Below are 21,739 nucleotides of genomic sequence, written 5' to 3'. Positions count from 1 at the left end.
CTGTTTGGGTTTCCTCTTTTGTGGGAAGTTGCATGCCAACTTTTTCTAGTCTAGTGGGTGGGTACATGTGTGGGCACAACTTCTATCCTTTTACTACCATTTCAATAGAGCTTTAGGAGAATAGATTCATAGACACACACTTGTCTGTAATGCTTAATGAAAGTCTTTTTACATTTTTATTTTTATTTTTTGTCTTTTTGAGACAGGGTCTCCCTGTAGCCCCAGCTGGACTGGAACTCATTATGTAGACCAGGCTGGCCTTGAACTCACAGAAATCTGCCTGGCTCTGCCTCCCAAGTGCTAGGATTAAAGGTGTGTACCTCCACGCCTGGCTATTTTATTTTTTAAATTATGTGTGTGAGTGTGTGTGTGTGTGTGTGTGTGTGTGTGTGTGTGTTGCATCGTGTGTACTTGTGTGCAGTGCCCAGGGAAGTCATAAGGGGGTGTTGAATCCCTTGGAGCTGGAGTTACAGGCAATTATGAGCTGCCCAAATGAACCCAGATCTTCTGCAAGCACAGCAAGTGTTCTTAACCACTGAGCTGTCTCTCTAGCCACCACCACTTTTTTGGGACAGGATCTCACTATGTAGCCTTGACTGCCTGGAACTTACTATGTAGGCCAGGCTAGCCTGACACTCACAGAGGTCTACCTGCCTCTGCCTCTCAGGTGCTTGGATTAAAGGCATGTGCCTCCATGCCTTGCTTAAATGAAAGTCTTAAGCAATCTGTTTAACAATCTTACAGTGTAGGAAGGATTATTATAAGTCTTACAGATGGTGAGAGAGACATAGCATAGGAACACAGCTAGGTGTGATCTGTGTGATCCTGTCTTGGAAGACTGAACTTTAGGGTCCTCTAAACATTGATCCTTAACTGTGTCTGACATTAGACTCCCTAAAGGGGGCCACACCCGAAACCAGTTCTATCAGTATGTCTGGGCTTCCTGGGGAGGTTCCCGGTGTGCACTCCGGATTGAGAGCCTGTGTTTGCAATTTTCCAGAACTTTCTATCACTTCCTTTTCATTCTGCAGTATGGCAATCTGAATCTCTATGAATTTCCTTGGGTCCTGCTCTCCCATAGCTCTCCAGCCCTTCTGGCTCTGTTCGCTTATACTAGATTTCTTCAGATAAAATTGCCAGAATTAGCCAAAAAACCAAAAACCAAAAACCATCCAGTAAAATTCGAATTTCATATAGCAACAACCTTTTTTAAGTACGTCTTTATGTGATATTTATGACATACTTATATTAAAAATTATTTGCAATTCTTTGATATTTCAATTCAACTGTGTCCATCTCCTCAATCCACAGCATGTGTCTTAAGATAAACTCATATATGTCTCTGTTAAAATTTTCTCTCCAGAGAGAAAAACAAAAACCCTCAAAACTGTGGTCCTCTCATATGTAAGATGACTGTGACCAGATGTTACTGCTTCTAGGACCTTTTGTATTTTAAGATTTCTGTTGTTTCTCTATCTTAGTATTTAATTTCCTATTAAACTGGCAATTACCTCCTGTGAAACGACAAGGATATTTCTGTTTTGGATATCTCTTGGTTCACCACTTTAAAAAAAAAAAAATCTCAGCTCCACATCTTGCTGTACTGCTTTGTCTAAAACCCATATTTTAATTTTTAGAGCAATTTATCCTTTATAACTCTTTTTCACATCCCATAAAAATGATTGATGAAGGAAGGTAGATAAAACTACAGATCAATCTTAGATTCTGATAATCTAATAAATGCTTTGAGCACCAATCTTGCAGTTTACGACCTCTTGCCAATTGATTTATGGCCCTGTAGTAAATTTTCTCTCCCACTTATCCAGTATTTATTGGAACATCTTGTTCTTAACAGACAAAGTACTGTATAAAACATCTGTCAAAACAAAAGCCAATTCAATTAAATATCTTTTACTTCCAAATCGACTTTGCTTCTCTCTAGCATTCAGATTGCAAAACGACATGTCGTGTTTTCCTCAACCTTCAGGGAGGCTTCGGAGCATAAAACACCCTGGAAATGCCATTAAAACAAAAGTTAATCCAAATGGAAAGATCCCTACTAAGTCCACAAGGAGGGCGGGCCCCTGCTCACACTCGTGAGCCCACCCAATGTTCCTGTTCTCTTCAACAATCATGGCTCTGTTACGTACCCCCAACCCCCAGACCCCATTACTAAGCTTTCCTTCAGAGACAGTCTTCACTTACTTGGTAGTAATTGGTTTAGTTATTCACTCAAAGATACATTCACCACCAACTCCCCCATTTTGAGATCCATATTCACTCACAGAACAAATAAAACTCCAGCCCAAACAAAGGAAATAAATGTATGCGTAATTTATCTAGGCATTTTTATTTTGTCTTATTGAGACAGGGTCTGGCCCCATCTGGCCCAGAACTTACTATGTTGACCAGGCTAGCCTCGAACTCATAGAGATCCATCTACCTCTGCCTCCCAAGTGCTGGGACTAACCATGTGTGCCACTATGCCCAGCTTCTCTAGGCATTTTTAAATATTAAAAAAAAAAAAAAGCACCTCTCCATTACTGTCTTGGAAGAAACCCTTAAGCAGGTGTAAACTAAAAAAAATTTCACCCATTTATATTTCACCTTCCCTACAATTTGAGTCCTGCCAAATTCTCTTTGCATTGCTTTTTTGTTTCAATTTCATTAGTTTCTGCCCTGATTTTAGTTAGTATTCCTCATCTACTGTTTTGGGTTTGGTTTGTTCTTTTTCTGATACCCTAAAGCACATCATTAGGTTGTTTGTTTAAGAGCTCTTTGATTTTTTTTTAATGTGGACCCTTAGAGCTATAAACTTTCTTCTGAGGACTGCCTTTATTGTATCCCATAGGTTCTCTTAAGAACTGCAGTGTGAGAGGGAGCTTCTGGGTTTCATAGAAGATTCATTCTCTCTCTCTCTCTCTCTCTCTCTCTCTCTCTCTCTCTCTCTCTCTCCATTTTAACATTTTCTTTGTTTAAGAATGAGAAATGTTCCAATTAGGTCCTGACCTCTCTTTTGACCAACAATATCTCCTAGTCCCATTCTGAAGGTCAGGTTATAGATAGTTTTGATGTGTGACTGCAGGAGTCCTGATTCACAACAGTCCCAGATATTTTCTCAAGTTCAAGGTTCCAACTTTGTTGTTGTTGCTAAATGTTCCCCAAATGTAACCTGGATGGATGGCATATTGAAAGCATATGTGTGCTAACCTCCACATTGGCGTCATTTCTGATAAACAGAAGTATGAGTGCAGGGAGGTCGGGTGCAAGTTGGGGGGACCTGAGCAGTAGAAACAAATGCCAAATGTATCCCAGGAGACACCTCTGGGATAAATATCCCAGATAAAGCTGAAAACAGACATAGATGCTCATTTTAAGGGAATCAAAACATTCTGTTGAAGGTCATCAAGAATACCTGGGCTATTTTCTTCTCTCCAATGAAAATCTCTTTCTTATAGAAAGTTTTACAAACAGTGTTACTAGAGACTCATGAACTGTGACAGCAGCGGCTGTTTTCACCTGGACCTAACTCTTCAGTTGTGACATTCCACATTCACAGGGGTAGGATTGACAACTTTTATTCCTGCCTAGGTCTTTTACGTAACTTCACTTTCTGACAGTTAAAGGGAGAAAGAAGAAAAAAATACAGGTTATAATAACAATGGGGTCATATTTTGCAAATGATTGCATTTTGCCATCCCTGGCCTGGGTTCTCCTACTTCCTCTGTGGACAGTAATATACTAAATCTCATCTTTAAAGCTCAGCCACTGAAGGCCCAAAGTGAGTTTTAAAACATTTTTTTTTACATTTTTTAAAAAATTGTGTGTGTTCTCACATGTGTGGGTGTGGAAGTCAGAGGACAAGGGAGTTGGTTCTCTCCTTCTACCATGTGGGTATCAGGTATGGGCCTCAGCTTGTTAGACTGGGCAGCAGGTGCCTTTACCTGCTACTCATATTTTCCAGCTGAGCTGTTTCATGCACCAAAAAGGTGGGCTTTTTAACCTAATAAATTATCCCTGAGCATTTCAAAAGTTAGCCCAGATAAAATCTACTGTAAGCAGGAGCATTTGCAAGGCTGTCCACGCAACTCCCACACCCCTCCCTAACAGGCTAGTCACTAGAGCTGGTATCCATAGAAAAGCCATGAGGCATTTAGTGCAGAAGACCCCAAGTCATCACTTCTAGGCTCATTTCCCCTGCCGTCTTCTTAGTAAAGCACAGGTGCATCTAACACCCCCCTCCACTGCCACAGTCCAGCCCATCTGCACTGGCAGCTCCTTGACTGACTTTCTGGGTCCAGAGGTCTCTACCATGCAGTGCAGGCTTCCAAGAGGACCCACCAGCATTTTCCCTTTGCTGGCTGAATGACACTGGACAAGTCTGTTACTGAACCTTTCTATACCTTAGTCTTCTTACCTGTAAAATGGGTTTTGTGCAGATGTACACAGAGGACTTGTTAACAATGTTCAGTGCCTACAGGTTGAAGGGATGGCTTTGGTAACTGTCTTTTGAAACACTGGAGGAAGCCAGCATGTGTCATAATTCCTCCATCTTTGCAGTTTTATCCCAGAACCATTAATTAAGGCCTTGCTAAGAGGCCTGAGGCCCCCTGTGAAAGCAAAGTCACCTCAGCAGCCAGGGCCTGAAAGGACACAAAATGTCAGTGAAACACACCAAAGAGGGCTCAGGCAGGTTCCCTCAACTCTTGCTTCAGTAAGGCAAGTCAAAGCTAGCCTGGCCCCATGAAGTAGGGGAGAGACGAATTTTGACTTTTTTATTTCTTTCCTTTCTTTTCTTCTCTCTCCACTTTCCTTCCCTTCCTCCTTTTCCTCCCCTCCTCCTTCTCCTCTTCCTCCTCCTCCTCCTCCACTTCTTTTTCTTCTCTCTCCTCTTATTCTTCCTTCCCCTCCCCCTCCCCCCTCCTCCTCTTTTCCTCTAACATTCCCACAGATGAATAGTTTGAGTAACTCAGACGATGACTGACCTCTTAGCATGAGAAACACCATGTTAAGTAGTCTGTGAGTATAGTCTCAAGTCTCTAATCAGCCTTTGAAATAAATACTACAGTTACCCTGATCATGGAGATGAGGAAACTGAGACTTACAGAAGGTTAAAGAGCCCCTGAGGCCAGTGTTGGCCATGGTGCAACTAGGGTCTGAATGTTTCACACTCTTTCTCCTTATGCAGCTTCTCCAAGGCACACATGTGCTTCTTAGGTCTTATTTCTTTGTTTGACATTCAAGGCCTTCCTTAGACACAGACCAGCCAGCCCCTTGCAGTCACCTGCCTCCTGCCCTGTTCCCTTCACTCATCCTTTGCTTTTCTCCCATTGACCTGATGGAGGCCCTGGTTCCTTCTCCACCAAAGATCTCTGCATCCCCGAGGGGAGACTCAGATGGCTCTCCCACCAGGCTCTATAGGATGGCACACACCTGGGAACCCAAACACAGGCTCCTGTGACATTCAGATCTGTCCAGGTATCACTCCTCATCCAAAGGGTCAGCTCCTGTCTAGCTCTCCCTCCCATGACTCCTGGTACCGAGCACAGCACAGAGATGACATGAGGTTTTGCCATGGACCTGGAGTCTGCACTTCCACCCAGTGGACAGGATAGAAAAGCTTATTCATGTGGAGGCTGTTGATCTGACCAGTGAGTTCCTGCCACATGCTTGCTTGAGTTCTATTGTTGGCATATGACCAGTCAGTAAGAAATACCAGGAGTTGGCTGGTAGCCATGGCACACGGGCCTCTTCACAAAACGTACAATATTTGTTGCTTGTTTTACCTCTTCCCATTCTGCCTTCGTGAGCCCAGTGACCTGGCTCTTGTCTTTAGATGCTGTGTTAAAACCTGCTTGCAGCGCCTCTGTTTACCTTCAGGTGTGACAAACCCACAGTGCTCTTCTTGGGCAGTGCAAAGTGTTCAAACTGGAACCATGTCCAGGAAAAATCAAGGCATCCTCAGAAAGAGGACTTCACGTAGTCTGCTTCAACTACTCCCAGCCTACACAAGATCACACTCATCTTGACTTTCTGTTATTCCCTAAGGGACAATTTTCTGCAAAGATATCTTGGGGAGGGTGAAGGTGGGGGTCTCTGGCTATGAGAATTCCTGTGCCAGTTGATAAGTGTGTCTGTCAGCTCCCACCGAAGGGGCCGCCTTGGAGCCTGCCCATTGTCTTCTCCTCTTAGCTCTTGGGCCGCTCCTGTCCAGGCTTTTCTCCTTCCTCCTCCTCTCTGACAATGGCTTCTTTCAGCCCCTGCCCCTTCTCACTGCTATTCCCCTCCCTCTGAGTTCGTCCATTCTCATGGTTTCATTAACACCTCTTGGCAGGTGACCTCTTCAGCCATGACCCTTCACTGTGCTCCAAAAACTGCTGACAGGCCATCTCCCCTCCCATATCATGCAGCCTCTCTACCTCAGCGGACACTGTCCCCTTCACTCCTGGCAAGGTAGCTTGCTCTCCTGGGTTGCCACCTCTAGTAGGGTTACTGCTAGGCTTCCCAGGATTCCTTGCTAGAAGGTCTGAGTCAGTCAAATGTTTGCTGCATGTAGGGCAGCAAGCTTGGGCTCAGGGAGGAGGAATCATTGTGATGACTAGGCTAATCTTGCTTGTCAATACCTGGGAAGAGTGAACTTTTATTGAGATTTTCCTCCATCAGATTAGCCTGTGGGCACGTCTGTGGGGCATTTTCTTGATTTCTAATTGATGCAGGCGGGCCAGCCCGCTGTGGGTGGTACCATCCTTAGACAGGTAGGCCTGGGCTGTATAAGAAAGATAGCTGAACCTGGGACCTAGCCACTGAGCAGCATTCTTCCCTGGCCTATGCTTCACTTCCTGCCTCCAGGTTCCTGCCTTGAGTTCCTGCCTTGGCTTCCTTCAATGACATACTATACTTACAAGCTGAATAAACCCTTTCCTGTCTAAGTTGCCTTTGGTCATGATGTTTATTACAGCAACAGAAAGTAACTAGAACAGTCACAAAGAGACTTTAAGGCACTCATTCTAAATAAGAGGGAGACAGGCTGGTAGCTGGCTCAGCAGTTAAGAGCACTGGGTGCTCTTCCAGAGGATGGGGGTTTGGTTTCCAGCACCCACATGGTGGCTAACAACCATCTGTAACTCCAGTTCCAGGGCCTCTAATGCCGTCTCTTGCCTCTAGGGGCATTACATGACATGGGTACACTTACATATAAGCAGGCAAAGAACACAGACACATGAAAAATAAATTAATAAAAAAAAAAAGAAGTGGGAGACACATCCACAGTTGAAGGCAAGTGGGAGACAGAGAAGACAGCAGGCTGCTGGACACAGCAGCCTCTGAGAAGCGTTTCCTAGGGAGTTCTGTCTTGGCTGGTCTTGCCTTTCCCTCCCTATTGCTGCCGTCCTGGTTCTGTGGACTGTCAATAATAACTAGATGACCACAGCAATCTCCTTTCTGTCTTTTTGGTTATGAGTCTCAGTCCATCACCAGCTATTTTTCCCCAATACTACGCTCACCAGCTCTTAAGGAAAATATCCACCTGGTGCCCTCCTGCTTGTGTGGCCTTATTTCAACACCCTGGTTAGTATTGTGTCTGGTATAGGGCTCATTGTGCTATGCTCACAGTTCCACTGCGTGATTGCTGAGTAACCCAGGCAAGATACTTAACCTCTGTGCTTCATTTACAAAATGAGACAGAATGGGTTGACCCAGGTACAAATTAGAATAAGCACTGAATAAGAGGTATGTTATTAATGCTCCCATGTACTGGGGGTTCTGTGTTCCTCTTGAGACTGGCTCAAGGGCCTCGGGGAGTTTTTTCTCTCTAATGATGACTCCCTTACCAGGACACCTTTGCTTCTCTGATTATGCTCCTCCAGCCCATCTTTCATGCCCAGTTCCATTCCCTTAACTTACACTGAGTGTACCTCTGGTGCACCCGCTGCTGGTCGCCTCCTCTCTCACTGGGGCTTGCATCACAGATAGAATAGAGGTTGTTAAATGCATTTCTTCATAGCTCCTTCCTCCCTGAATACACAGTCCTTCTTTCAAGTAGGCAAAGAGTCTGGAAGGTATAAACTGGCAGCATTCAACAAGACAAGGCCCTCTCCTTGGGTTTCAGCCGCTTAGATGCCTTCTGTTGTCTCTGACCAACGGTGAGCAATTTGATCCTTCTACAAAGGATCAAATAGTAGGAGCTCAATGGTTCAAGCCATGTGCCCACAACTCAGCTCAGCCCTAGAGTGCAGAAGCAGCCCTAGTTCATATGTGGCTATGGAGTTCCAGTAGAACCTTCTAGAATCTCTTGATGGGCCACACTCAGCTCAGGGCTGCAGTGTGCAGTGGCTAAATCCCATTGCCTAACTGTGGAACTCCCTGAATTTTCCTCCCAAGATCAGTCCAAGCCTCTGTTGCTGGGATTTGGGTCAGCCTCAGCAAAGGTTCAAGTGGCCTGGGGTGCTCAGGTGAGTGAGCCGCCAGGTCTGACAGCTTTGTTCCTGAGATCAACCAGAGCCAGGGAGGATGAGACCCAGGGGGCTGGAGTCATTTAAGAAAAGAAAACCAGAAGTTCTTCTCATCCCCTTCTTCCCCACTAACCCACACCACAATCGCCCTATCCTCAGCTCTAGTCCCAGAGGTAAATATTTTAGAACCACCTCAGACAGATTTTTGTTATTAAGGAAGGAAATTAAGTCTCTTAAGTGTAGATAATGTGGAGCTTGCTAGACAAATTGACAATAGCCAGGAAATTTGAAACAGGGTTACAGACTTCCTCGCTGCAAGTGTCTGCTGTGCGCTCTCTAGTCCCTGACTTCAGGGTGTGGCAGAGCAGCCTGGAAAATTCTATCAGTAGACTAGGACCATCTCTGTGAAAATCACATCTGTGGGTTGTTCTGTGCCACCTAGTATGGATTTGGCATTTGCGAGTCTCTGACCTCCTTAGTTCACATGTTCCTGTTTGCATCTCGAAGGTTGGAGGGAAAGGAGGTAAGACTCCCACTATGAGCCCCAGGTCACCCTCTCTTAATGGGATCCTCCTTTCAGAGAGAGAAACATTTCTGTCTGGGGACTGTCCTGCTTGCTGGCCTCCATAACCCCTTTGGCTGTCACCAGGGGAGTAATTATGATTTAAATGGATGGGTACTTGAGAGAAGGTGAACTATTTGCCCTCCCCTAGCACTTGAGCCCAATGAAAGGTGACTTTGTTTATTTATTGAGCTATTATGACTTAGTGCTAAGAGGAGTTCCTGCCAAGAACCGAAAGAAACCTCCATTTTTTGGATTCTATCTTTAAGCACAAATTGCTTTGTTACTGGTCAATATTTGTAGGGGAAAAAAATCCAGCCAAAGCCACACTCGTTTGATATTGCATACATTTTCCCATATCTCACTGGGTATGCAGAAAGTAAATCCTTTCTCCAATACTTCTGACATCTGGTCTTAATATTGCAAAGTCTTTGTTTCATGTACTTTTGATAGACAACATTTTTTGTGGAGCATTTTGTTATTAGACTCTGTAAAATGTTGATATTAATCTGAGCTGCCCTGATCTTCATGGAACACAGGGCCAGTCGGAAACTGTCCTTGGGTGCATCTTTAGGGGAGCACTTTTGGGATCAAGCAACATATTTTGACAACATTCTAAGAGCATTTGACTTTGTTTCATGGGAATGCTGCATATATTTAACCCAGAGGACCTCCAGGCCGGCGTGCTGCTCACTTAGTTCTTTCCAACCTGTGTCTGCTGTACCCATTCAGGAACCCTGGCAGGGAAAGGACAGACATCGGGTCTACCTCTTCCACTCAGTGTGTCTGGGCCCAAGGGAATTGAAAGGCTCTATGTGGAGAGGGCCAAACTCTATTTCTAAGGGGCCGTCGACCTTTCTGGATCTGAGTGGACTTAAAAGCTGAAGCCCAACGATGAGGAGTAAAGTACTTGCCACAGGAGTACGGGGACCTTAGTTCTGTCCCCAGCACCCACATAAAGCTGACTGTGGCAGCATGTACCTATAATTCTAGCTCTGGGGAGGCAGAGCTAGGAGGATTCCTGCTGGCCTTATTGGTCAGCCAGTCTAGCCAAATTGGTGAGCTCCAGGTTCAGTGAGAGACCCTGTCTAGGAAAGTAACATGGAGAACCGTTGAGGAAAATACCCAACTCAGTCTCTGGCCTCTGCACAGATGTACATGCACATGCCAGCTACACACACAAGTGCACACCACACACATGAACATGGAGAGAGAGAGAGAGAGAGAGAGAGAGAGAGAGAGAGAGAGAGAGAATGAACTGAGGCCATTTTCAAAGAGGCTGACCCCTGTTGATCTCAGAGGGCAAGCTGCTCTGCTGCTCTATAGTCTTGGCCAGGCCTAATTACAAAGGGCCTTGTTGAATTCCAAGCCAATGAAAGACCCTATCTCAAAACACAAGATGGACCTGAGGAATGACATGACAGCTGATGTTGCCCCCTGACCTGTACATGCATGTGCACATGTATGTGTGTGCACTATGCACACACACTTTGTAATGTAGAATTCTTGACAGGCAGAGAGCCTAACTAAGACCGTCACTTTGAGGGGCTTCTGCAGGGGTCCTGTGTTGGCTTTGGCAGAATGGGTCCCCAGACTTTCCCTCTGCTCAGCCTTCTTCCACAGCACCTGCTTCACCCCAGGGAACACTGCCAGCTTTTAAATCAAGCCTTATTCAATTCCACTCGGAACTAAACCTCACTGCTGAGTTTTCAAATCAAGATGCTCTCAAGTTCACTGAAGAAGAAAATTAAATTGAAAAGCATACAATCTAAGTGAAATGTGTCATCCAGTCTAATAAATGGAAGTAAGATTAGAAGCTGTGGATGAGAAAATTCCCAAGGTATTTCCAGACATGAGCTGGTGATACCTTGAAAGAAAAAGATCCTTTAATCCCAAGAATGAACAGTCATTTTGGAGGCTACTTCTAAGGCTTTTAAGGTTTGGGATGCTCTCACCCTAGCCCTACTTGTTTGAATTCTACTCATTGACAGGAGGATCTGGGAGCGACGTGTAGGGCAGGCTGTATGACATGCTACTTTGTAGTTAAACACTGAAAAGAAGAACTGTGGGTATGCACAGAATATATCTCAAAGCTGGGAAGGTTGCATCAGGGCTGATGAGCCAGTGGCCAGGGTCCAGAGTAGGAGAGGGTCATGCCTTTTACTGTCAAGTCACTTTTACCTTTTGAAATGTATACTATGTACCTGCATTATCAGCTCAAAAAATCAATTGAAACCCATAGCTGAAAACCCAACTCACTGAGCCCTCTATTCTGTGTAGTTTTTTGGAACCCCTCCCTCCTTTCCTTCCCTTCTTCCTCTCTTTTCATTCTTTCTATTGTTCAGACAGGGTGTCATGTAGCCTGGGCTGGCCTCAAACTCCATATGTAGTTGAGGATGCCCTTGAACTCCTGATCCTTCTGCTTCTACCTCCTGAGTGCTGGAATTACAGGCATATATCAGCACTCCTGGTCTTTGCAGTGCTGGGGATAGAACTGAGGGCTTTGTGCATGCTAGGCAAACACACTTTCAAATGAGCTACATCCCCAGTCCTGAAACCCAACTTTCTAAAAGAAAGTAAAATCTAGCCATTCATAAAAGTAAGTATTCTTACCCTATCTCCTCTTCACTTCACTGACTTTACTGTAAAACTTTTCTTCAAACCAGAGTCTTCCACTCTTTATTTTTTTATGTGTATGAGTGCATTGTCTGCATGCATGTAAATGCACCCATGTTGTGCAAGCAGAGGCCAGAAGAAGGTATCGGGTTCCCTGAGACTGGAGTTATGGATGGTTGTTAGCTGCCATGTGGGTGCTGGAAACTGAACCTGATTCCTCTGGAAGAGCAGACAGAGCTCTTAATCGCTGAGCCATCTTTCCAGCCCGCATCTATGATTTTTAAAAAGGAATAAGTGGAACCTCTCATAATCTATCACAACTTCCCCTTTATTTTAGTAGTCTGGGTTCAGAAAATGGCCCACAGCATGCCAGACCTCAAAAACAGTTTTGCATTTGGGTTGATGGCTGCTAATGTCTGCAAATGTGAGGCTTCAAGTGTGGAAGGAGCCAGGCTCCATTATTTGAGGTCCACCTGTGGAGACAAACCTGCTTACAGATGACTATGTTCAGTGAGTTTTCACTGAAGACCAGGGTTGACACGTGCAGCTAATGATAAAGTAAAATGAACGTGACTTTCTAAAAATGTCATGAGGAGGAGGAAATGAGGGTGGAGGAAAACTGGCCTCTATAAGCCTCTATACTCCACATGTAATTACCAGCTGACTCAGGTCTTCCCAAAGGTTAGCATGCACAGGCCACTTTTAAGTGGCATATCTTTGTCATTAAATAAATAATAATTTGGAGGAAATGATTTCACCTCAAAGTTTAAATTCCTGGGCGACTGCCTCCTTTTTTTTCCTTAGTTCCCTAGGGATCTCCTGGGAAGGAAGCGGAGCCAATGTAGTACCTAAGGCCACCAGAGGGGGGCGGGCTTGGCTCGTATCTACGGCATTGCTCTCTTGGGGATTGTAAGTATGGAGGGGGCACCATTACAGAACAGGGCTGTTCAGTGTCTTCTTCCGGATCTTCGGACAAGCCAGAGAACGCTTGTGAGTTTCCGTTTTCTCACTTGTACAATGGGGTTTCTAATTCTGATTTGGAAGGGCTACTATGACATCAGCTGTAAAGACTGGTATCCCTATCTGCAGTCGGCACTCAAGTGACTTGACTCCTGCCCCTTCACTGGGGACAGCTGTCCCAACACGGGCTGCAGCCCCTTCGTTTATCCAGGCTGTCTGGGTGAGCCCTCCAGCATCAGCCTCACTTCCCGGTGAAACGGAGCCGCTTCCTTAAGAATACCCCATTTTCCCCCAGAGGGCCTTCTTTACCTGTCAGCTTCTTCAGAGGACCTAGGATTTCCTTCGCTTCCAAAGCTGCTATTTCATAGCCTTTCAGTAGATGTCAGCAGTCTAGCAAACATCCCTGGACCATTGTGAAAGCCGAGTGCTTTGCAAACAACTTTCCAATTAAAAAAAAAGGAAAAGAAAAATCAATTCTTCCCTTTGCAATTCTCTTTGAAAGCTCTCCCACCCCCCACTACCTGAAGATTCTTGAGAAGGTTGCCAAGGTGTGTCTGTCTGCATTTAAAGACGACCTTTTATTCTCCACAAATGAAAACATCATTCTTGAGACTTTGGGGATTAAAGCAGCCTTTTTAGAATTTTCTGCAAGTTTATCTCTCATTTACCCTCCAGGCAAGAGTGAAATAATAGAAGATGTCCAACATTTTGCTTCTTCCTGTAAAGTAAATCAAAACCGTGGGAATGTTTCCTCCTAATTTAATTTGCTGCTGTCTCCTCAAATACATCTCCGATTGTATTCAATTAACCCTCTGATTGCTACCACAGACAACCGTGATGAGGTCAAAGAATAAGGCAGAGGTTTGTTAGACTGACGGGTGATGTGAGTCTGGAGGCCTGTAACTTTCTGACATGGCCATCAAAGGAGGGCTTGTGACCCACGTTCACCATCTCGGGCCCTCTCCTTCCCTCCCTTGTCCTGTTTTGCTGTAAAACTTTCCTGCAAACCAGGCTGGCTCTTGGGTTTTATATTTACTGTGCTTGTCTCCCCTCAGCTTGCTGCAGAGGTCAGTCCACCGTGGCTTCCTGCCATCCTTGTCTTCTACAACTTTTTTTTGTTGTTGGAGGGAAATAGATGATTTCCAAGACTGAGGAATTTACAGCTGAGTTCTTGAAGCAGTGAGCTCCCTGTCCATGGAAGTATTAATTCTCAGTGGACCTCAGTCAGGGCTAGCCACGGAGAAGCAGTGGCTGAGGGTGACCAACCATCCCAAATTACCCTTAAGTGCCTCAGCTTTAGCTAGTGAAAGTCTCATGTCCCGGGGCATCCTTTTAGTGTTTCGGGGAAAACCAAGATGGATTGCCATTTCCAGATGCCAGATTCCACTTTTGGATGCCGGGTTCCATTTCAAATACTAAATTCTGCTTCCAGATGCTGGGCTCCACTTCACGATGCCAGATTCCATTCTCTCAGAGATTTTAACTGAGTGTTGGGATTCTTAATGTTCTCTTGAGTGTTTCTAGTATACAGCTAAGGTTTAGACCCACCTAGAGGCCAAGGAACCCTGAGGAGAAGAGGTGGCTATGGGTGGGGCTCTGTGTTGTGTGGGTTGTAGAACAGGTGGTGTGCTGTGTAATTGTCAGCAGTGTCACCAAGGGATGTGGCAGGTTTCCAACATCATAAGAACTTGACTTTTGTAGGAAGGTCTAGGGGCCAGGACTGGCAGGGCAAGTGTATGTGCCTCCTGCATTAGACTTAAGGGGCCTGAACACCTCAGTAGCCCAAATAAGTATTTTAATAGAATGTTCAAAATCAATCAAACCAGGTGTTCTGGCACACGCCTTTAATCCCAGCACTTGGTAGGCAGAGGCAGGCAGATATCTGTGAATGTGAACCTGGACTACATAGGAAATTCCACATCAGCTACATAGGGCTACATAGTGAGACCCTATCTAAACAAATAAAAATAAATGCAGAAAAATCCATGCTGAGCAAGCAAACTTTAAATAAATTTTGGTTCAGAATTAGTACTTGACCCACAAGGAGACGGCAGGTGAAAATCAGCAGTACCCATTCGGTATTTTTTTTCAAAAATTATTTATTTTTTGGTCTTTTTGAGACCAGGTCTCCCTGTAGCCACAGATGGCCTGGAACTCACTATGTAGACCAGGCTGGCCTCAGTCTCACAGAGATCTGCCTGCCTCTGCATCCCGAGTGCTGGGATTAAAGGTGTGTGCCACCATGCTCAGCCTTCATTCTGTCTTTAAAATTCAGTCTTTTGTCCACCATTAATTTTTTGCATGAATGTCCATGTTGCACCTAAATCAAATGTACCTTGATGACTGCGTTCTTCAGTGCACCTTTACATTTACTTCAGGAAAGGGAGGCTCTCTTGCCTTTCCCCAGTCCTAGCCCTGGGAAGGGTGCTCCTCTTGGGTCCTGTCCAGCAGAGAGAGGCCTCTTGGGCTTCTCAAAGACCCCACAGGCTCATCTATGCCCACAGTCTCCCTCCATGGTTGTCAGAAGTAAGTGGTCTTCTTTGGGAAAAAGCTACAGAGCTGGCAGGACTGAGTACAATTTGCCAGGGCCGGAGGGGTGGGGAAGGAGGGAGGAAGGACTGGAGTCTGTGGGAGCCAGGGCGGCAGACACAGTTATTTGGATCAACCATCCAAAGAAACGCTAGGTGACTTTCCCGTTTCAGCAACCTTAAATTTCTATAATGTTTGGGGTAAAAAAAACCAAAAGCAAACCGTATTTCACCACTTCCAGGACTAACTTTAAGGAAAATAATAGCTTTTTCTTTCTTTTCTTCTTAAAGTGGAATAGAGAATGTAAGACAGTCCAAGAGTCTGTCTGAGGCAGGAAAAAGAAGCAGGATGCAGGGCTGGTCCTGCCTGGTGTTGGTCAGTGAGCAGCTGGTGACTGGTTATTCCTTAGGCCAGTGTCAGGGACTTGCAGTGCCAACAGCAAGGAATAAATTGAATGAGTACGTGATACTACATGGTGTCTTCAGACATGTTACTGGGCCAAGAAACTGCACAGTGGGGCCTACATGGTACCTTCAGACGTTGTCCTGGATCAAGACACTGCACGGTGGAGCTCACCTCATCCTTTCTACCCTCCTGCTGTTTTGGATAAGAATTTCAGACTAGCTGGGCATGGTGGTGCACTCCTCTAGTCCAGTACTCAGGATACAGAGGCAGGCAGATTTCTGTCAGTTTGAGGCCAACTTGGTCTTCATAGTGAGTTCAGCCAGTATTATACAGTGAGACCCTGTCTTAAAAAAGAAGTGCAGATGAGGGCCAGTGAGATGGCTCAGGGGGCAAAGGAGATTGCTATGTAAGCCTGGAGGTCTGAATTCAACTCTTGGACCCCATGTGGAAGGAGGGAACTGAGTCTGCAAAGTTGTACTCATGATCACATGTGCCCCTCCATGTGTTCGTTGCTCTTTGCTTCCTGATTGTGAATGTGATGCTTCGCGCTCCTGCCACCTTAACTCCCCCCAAATAAGCCCTTTCACCTTTGTTGCTTTTGTTGGTGTATTTTTATCACACTAAGGAAAAGAAGCTAAGATACGTCAGGAACAGAAGAACTAACTCCAGTTCTAGCCCTTCCCCTGGCTGCTTGTGGCATCTTGAGCAAGTCCCTGAGCCTCCTAGAGACTCATCCTCAGTCTGCAAATTAGGGAGGAATCTACCCTGTCACCCCAGAGATCGCGATACTTGGCTGGACTAAGCTTGTGAAAGTAGAGAGGCTGTGAAAAGTTTAAGGATTCCAGGAATCAAATTGGCATGCAGGTTGTCAGCAGGAATTGTATTTATTTTTTGCTTCTTTCACACAGTCCACAGTCTTCTCATTAACTTACTGATCTAATTAGGTGATTCAGTGGTGTGAAGCCTAAGTGTCTTTATGCTAATGGTCTGTAGAAAACAGGACAAAAAGCAGGCTTTAACTACAATATAGCTGTTAAGTGCTATGTGAAAACAATGTTGTTTCTTAACTATACCTGTCTCTTAGCTGTAGCAGCCAGGGATGGTTGGTCTCATACATGTTAAAAACAAACAAACAAACAAACAAACAGGACAAATCTAGAGAAAAGAATAAGTATGGGGAGCATGCAGGGAGGTGTGATTCCTTCTGGAGTTCCAGGGATGGGGTGCCAGCAATGCTAGGTGAGGTGAAGAAAGATGGTACATCCACAGAGTGAGCTGGGTGTCTGGGAAAGCATTCCCTGGGAGGGCGGCAGAGGCTGGAACTCTTCAGTGCATGTGTAAGGATAGCAGAGCTATTTCTGTGGCTGGGCTGTAGGTCAATGAAGGCAGCAGTTGGCAAAAGGGGAGAACTTGTGTAGGGCCAGGTGGAGTCGATATGGGGTGCTATCATTTGAAGGTGGGGATAAGAGGGAATTGGGTCACTGGGGTTCCTCCCTCACTGGGGCTCCTCCCTAACAGATGGGAGGAAGGCCCTTATCAAAGAACCTTCATGGTGAACTGGAGAACTGGCCCAACTGTGAAAGGTTCAGGCCTACAAGAAGCTTCATGGGTTATGCCAGAAATACTGTTTGTCTGACTTGCTCTACTGCTACACGAGGACATGGAGCCTCTGCTCTGAAGAGTGTGACCCTTACCAGATAGCCAATATTAGTGCCTTTGATCTTAGCTTCTAACTGTGAGAAGATAATTTCTGTTCTCGATAAGTTTCTCATTCTTTTACACAGCAGATGAAGGGGGATGGGGGAGAGGTAACTCAGAACCTCTTTCTTATTCATAAGGCAGGGAAAGTGCTCCTTACTTCATCCCTTAGGATCACTGGGAAAAGCCAATTAGACAAAGTATGGGCAGTGCCCGGCACATAGTTGGTACTCAGTGGTGGTAATTATATGTAGGAAATGTGTCATTATTTATTACCAATGAACTGCTTAAAGCTTTCCTGCTCACTAGCTCCAAGGATGAAGGAATCATACACATGTAACACTGAACTAGTTTTTAATATTTTATGTATTATTTTTATTTTATGTGTATGAGTGTATTGCCAGTATGCATTTAAGTGCACCCATGTCATACAACGCCCGCAGAGGTCAGAAGAGTGTTGGATCCCCTGGAACTGGAGTTATGGATGGTTGTTAGTCACCATGTGGGTGCTGGGAATTGAACCTAGGTCTTCTCCAAGAGCAGCCAGTGTTCCTAACAGCTTAGCCGTCTCTCCAGCTCCTGAACTAGGTTTTAAAAGGGGAGGAAGGAGTTAGTAAAACTGCAGAATGTTTTGTGACAGAGCAACCGTGCTGCAGTTACAGAACTTCACACGGCTGGATTCTTGTTAGGTGTGTGTTCTCTAGGAAGTCAAACTCTCAGGGACTTAGTCTCTTCATTATAAAAACAAGGGCTTGGTTGGTAATGCACTTGGCTTGCAAGCACAAGAACCTGACAGGTTCAGTCCCCAGAACCCATGTAAAAAAGCCAGGCAGAGCGACTCCAACTCATGCTTGTAATCTTAGCGCCTGGGAGGTAGAGCCAGGTGGATCCCTGGGGCTCCCCAGCCAGGCAGTCTTGCCTACTTGGTGAGGTCCAGGCCAACAAAGAGATCCTGTCTCCAAAAAAACAACAGAAAACCACAAATAGGCTGGAGCTATGGCTCAGTGGTTAAGAGAACTTGCTGCTCTCAGAGGACTGGAGTTTGGTTCCCTGCACCCACGTTAGGTAGCTCACAACCACTTGTAACTGGATCTCCAGAGAGATCTGACACCCTCTTCTGGTGTCTGTGGGCATCTGATGCACATGCATATACATGGACATAGACACACATGAATACACATAAATAAAAGAAAAATAATTAAAAACAAAAGAACAAGGTGGGCAGCTACTGAGGACCAATACACAGGATAACCTCTAGCTCCCACATGCATATGCACACATGTGCATATGTCCTTACACACACATAAATATGCACACATACACAGAATGGATATTTTAAAATATTTTATTTATTGTTTTTATATGTATAGACATATTCCTTGTATGTATGGAAGTGCACCCATGTTGTACAATGCCCACAGAGGTCAGAAGAGGGTGTCAGAGTCCCTGGAGCTGGAGTTAGGATGGCTGTTAGCTGCCATTTGGTGCTGGGACTCAACCCTGGGTCCTCTGTAAGAGCAGCCAGTGCTCTTAACCGCTGAGCCATCTCTTCAGTTCCCCAATGAAATTTGTGTATCATACTATGAAAATTTGAACAGATGAAGGCTTCCTAAACATCTTGTGCTTCATGGACCTATTAAAACCTTGCTCCTTCCAGGCCCCACCGTTTGCTAGGCTCTCTGGCCAGAATAAGACACATTCCACCTCCTCCAACCCGGCTGTTCTCTCTCCTCCCTCCCAACCCAGCACTCTTCTAGCCTGAAGGATCCAACTCGTGCAAACAGTGCCAGCAATCATCTTGTTCCCACAGATATCCATTAAGTGAAAAATTCTTTTCAGCACCCTCTCCATTTACTCTGAACTCTCAACCAAGTAAAGATCTTTCCTAAAGCCAGATCAATTTTGTTTGGGCTAAGATGACTCTGGTAATGTATACACAGCCTGAACCTCCAGGAGGAAATGTCAGCATGTTCCTAATACTATTCAAAATACATATGGTCACACGGATTTTCCAATCCATAATAACATGTGTCAGTTTATTGAATCGCTGGGTGGCACACGGGATCACATCTCTATACCCCCTGCATACTTTTTACAATGTTGCAGTCAGGATGAATTATGCCTGAAGATTTGGTAGACATTTTTGGTTTTGATGCTAAATTAAATCTAGGCTATCAGGAGACTTTGATTAAGCCAAAATGTTTTCTTTTTTTAAAGAAAAATGATATGTATACGTGTGTTTGTGTGTGAGTATGTGCATATGAGTGCAGGTGCTCACAGATGCCAGAAGAAGGCATCAGATCCCTTGGAGTTGGAATTACAGCCAGTTGTGAGCCAACTGATGTGGGTGCTAGTAACCAAACTTCCATCCTCTGGAAGAGAAGTAAAAGTAAATGCTATTAACCCCTGAGCCACTTCTCTAGCCCCAGTGTTTTGTTTTGTTTTTACAGGTATTTTGGAATGAGTAATGCTGATAAGTATTAGTGATTAGGACTGAGCATCAAGCTGGGCTTGGTAGTGCTCACCTTTAATGCCAGCACTCAGGAGGCAGAGGCAGGCAGATCTTTATAAGATTAAGGCCAGCCTGGTTTACATAGTGAGTACCAGGCCAACTGGGGCTACAGGGAGACTGTGACTCAAAACAAACAAATTAGACCCCAAAACAAAGAGTGAGCATCAGATTAAAATTCAGATGTGTGGGCTGGAGCTATGGCTCAGCAGTTAAGAGCACTGGTTGCTCTTGCAGAGGATCGAGTTTGATTCCCAGTACCCATCTGAAACTCCAATTCTAGAGGAATTGGACGCCTTCTTCTTACCTCCTCGGGCATTGCACGACACAGGTGCACTTACACACATGCAGACAATATACTATACACATAAAATAAAAGTAATAAATGAAACATTTTTTTAAAAAGGGCTGGAGAGATAATTCAGCAGTTAAGAGCACTGGCTGCTCTTGCAGAGGACCAGGGTTCGATCCCCAACACTCATATGGTGGCTAACAATGGTCAAGATCCAGGGGAGTTCAACACTTTTTTTACCTCTGTGGGTATTTTGTGACATAGGTGCACTTGCATACATATAGGCAATACACTCATACACATAAAATAAAAAATAAAAAAAAAATAAGGGTCTGGAGAGTTGGCTCAGTGGTTAAGAGTACAGGCGGCTCTTGCAGAGGACCTGGGTTCAATTCCCAGTAGCCACATGACAGCTAACGGCTGTCTATAACTCCAGTTCCATGGGATCTGACACCCTCTTCTGACCTCCTTGGGCATTGCATTACACGGGTGCACTTACATACATGCAGCCAATACACTCATGCACATAAAATAAAAATAATAAAAAAATTAAAAATAATAAATAAAATATTTTAAAATTCAAATGTTACAGATAGTTGTTCTATTTATAAGACATTAATGAAAAATAAAATACAGGAAGTTACATTAGCAAAAAAAAAAGCTACATTAGTTCAAGTAGGGAGGCAGAGGCAGGCAAATCTCTGTGAGATCGAGTCCAGCCTGGTCTACATAGTAAGCTCCAGGCAGGCTGGGGCTACAAGGAACCCTATCTTAAAAAAATAAGTTCAGAAGTGCTGCTCCTTCTGAGCAGCATTTGGGAGCTCTGGGGAGCATTTGAAGGGGCTCATGGGTATGAGACAGTAGGGCCTGGGAGCTTTATTCTATGGACCAGGGGTCACAAATGCAAAAACTAACCAGACAGAATGAATGAGGGGACATACCTTGGCCTGTACATTTTAAAATGTGACACAATTTGTTTATAAAATGTATTGGAGAAGATGTCATGTTTATGAAGAGCTATTCATTATTATACTTCTTTAAATATGGCTCTCACAGGCTCTTCCTTCATGCTTGACAGAAGCATACAGACATATTTCTCTACTGTAAGATAGAGAACTGTAGAGGGCTGTAGCTAGAACTGTACTCTTTAGGGCCAAGCAGATTGTACAGAGAAGTGGGGGTTATGGCTCACTGCACCATTCAGGCTCTGTCCCCAAAAGGTCTGCTTCTGTGTAGATCCAGTGGAAGTTGCTGGATGGGGGAACATAAGTCCAGGGGGATAGGTGTGAACATTTTATTTATTTTATTTTATTTTACTGGATTTGTTTGTTTGTTTGTTTGAGTCAGTGTCTCATGTAGCCCAGGCTGGCCTTGAACTTGATGTATAGTCAGGGATGACTTTGAACTTCTAACCTTCCTGCCTGTGCCTCCCAAGTACTGTGATTTCAGGTATATACTACTATGCCCCGCTCATTTTATTTTTGGGACCAGGACTTGCTGTGTAGACCAGACAGTCTTGAAGTCATGTTCCTCCTGACTTAGCACCTTGAGTAGGTCTGAATTTTTGAGCTACATCAGCAATTCACCTTTGGTAAAATCTCTCACTTTAAATGTTGACTCAGTAACAAATGAATACTGAACACATACTGGTATGACTTGGATGTGCAGTGTCCCCCAAAAGGCTGCTGTGTTGAAGGTTGGGTTCCCAGCTGGTGACA

This window comes from Nannospalax galili, unplaced genomic scaffold (assembly GCF_000622305.1).
Source record: "Nannospalax galili isolate Female #2095 unplaced genomic scaffold, S.galili_v1.0 scaffold611, whole genome shotgun sequence".
NCBI lineage: Eukaryota > Metazoa > Chordata > Mammalia > Rodentia > Spalacidae > Nannospalax > Nannospalax galili.
The sequence above is the reverse complement of the archived record's forward strand: the minus strand, read 5'-3'. Positions refer to the sequence as shown.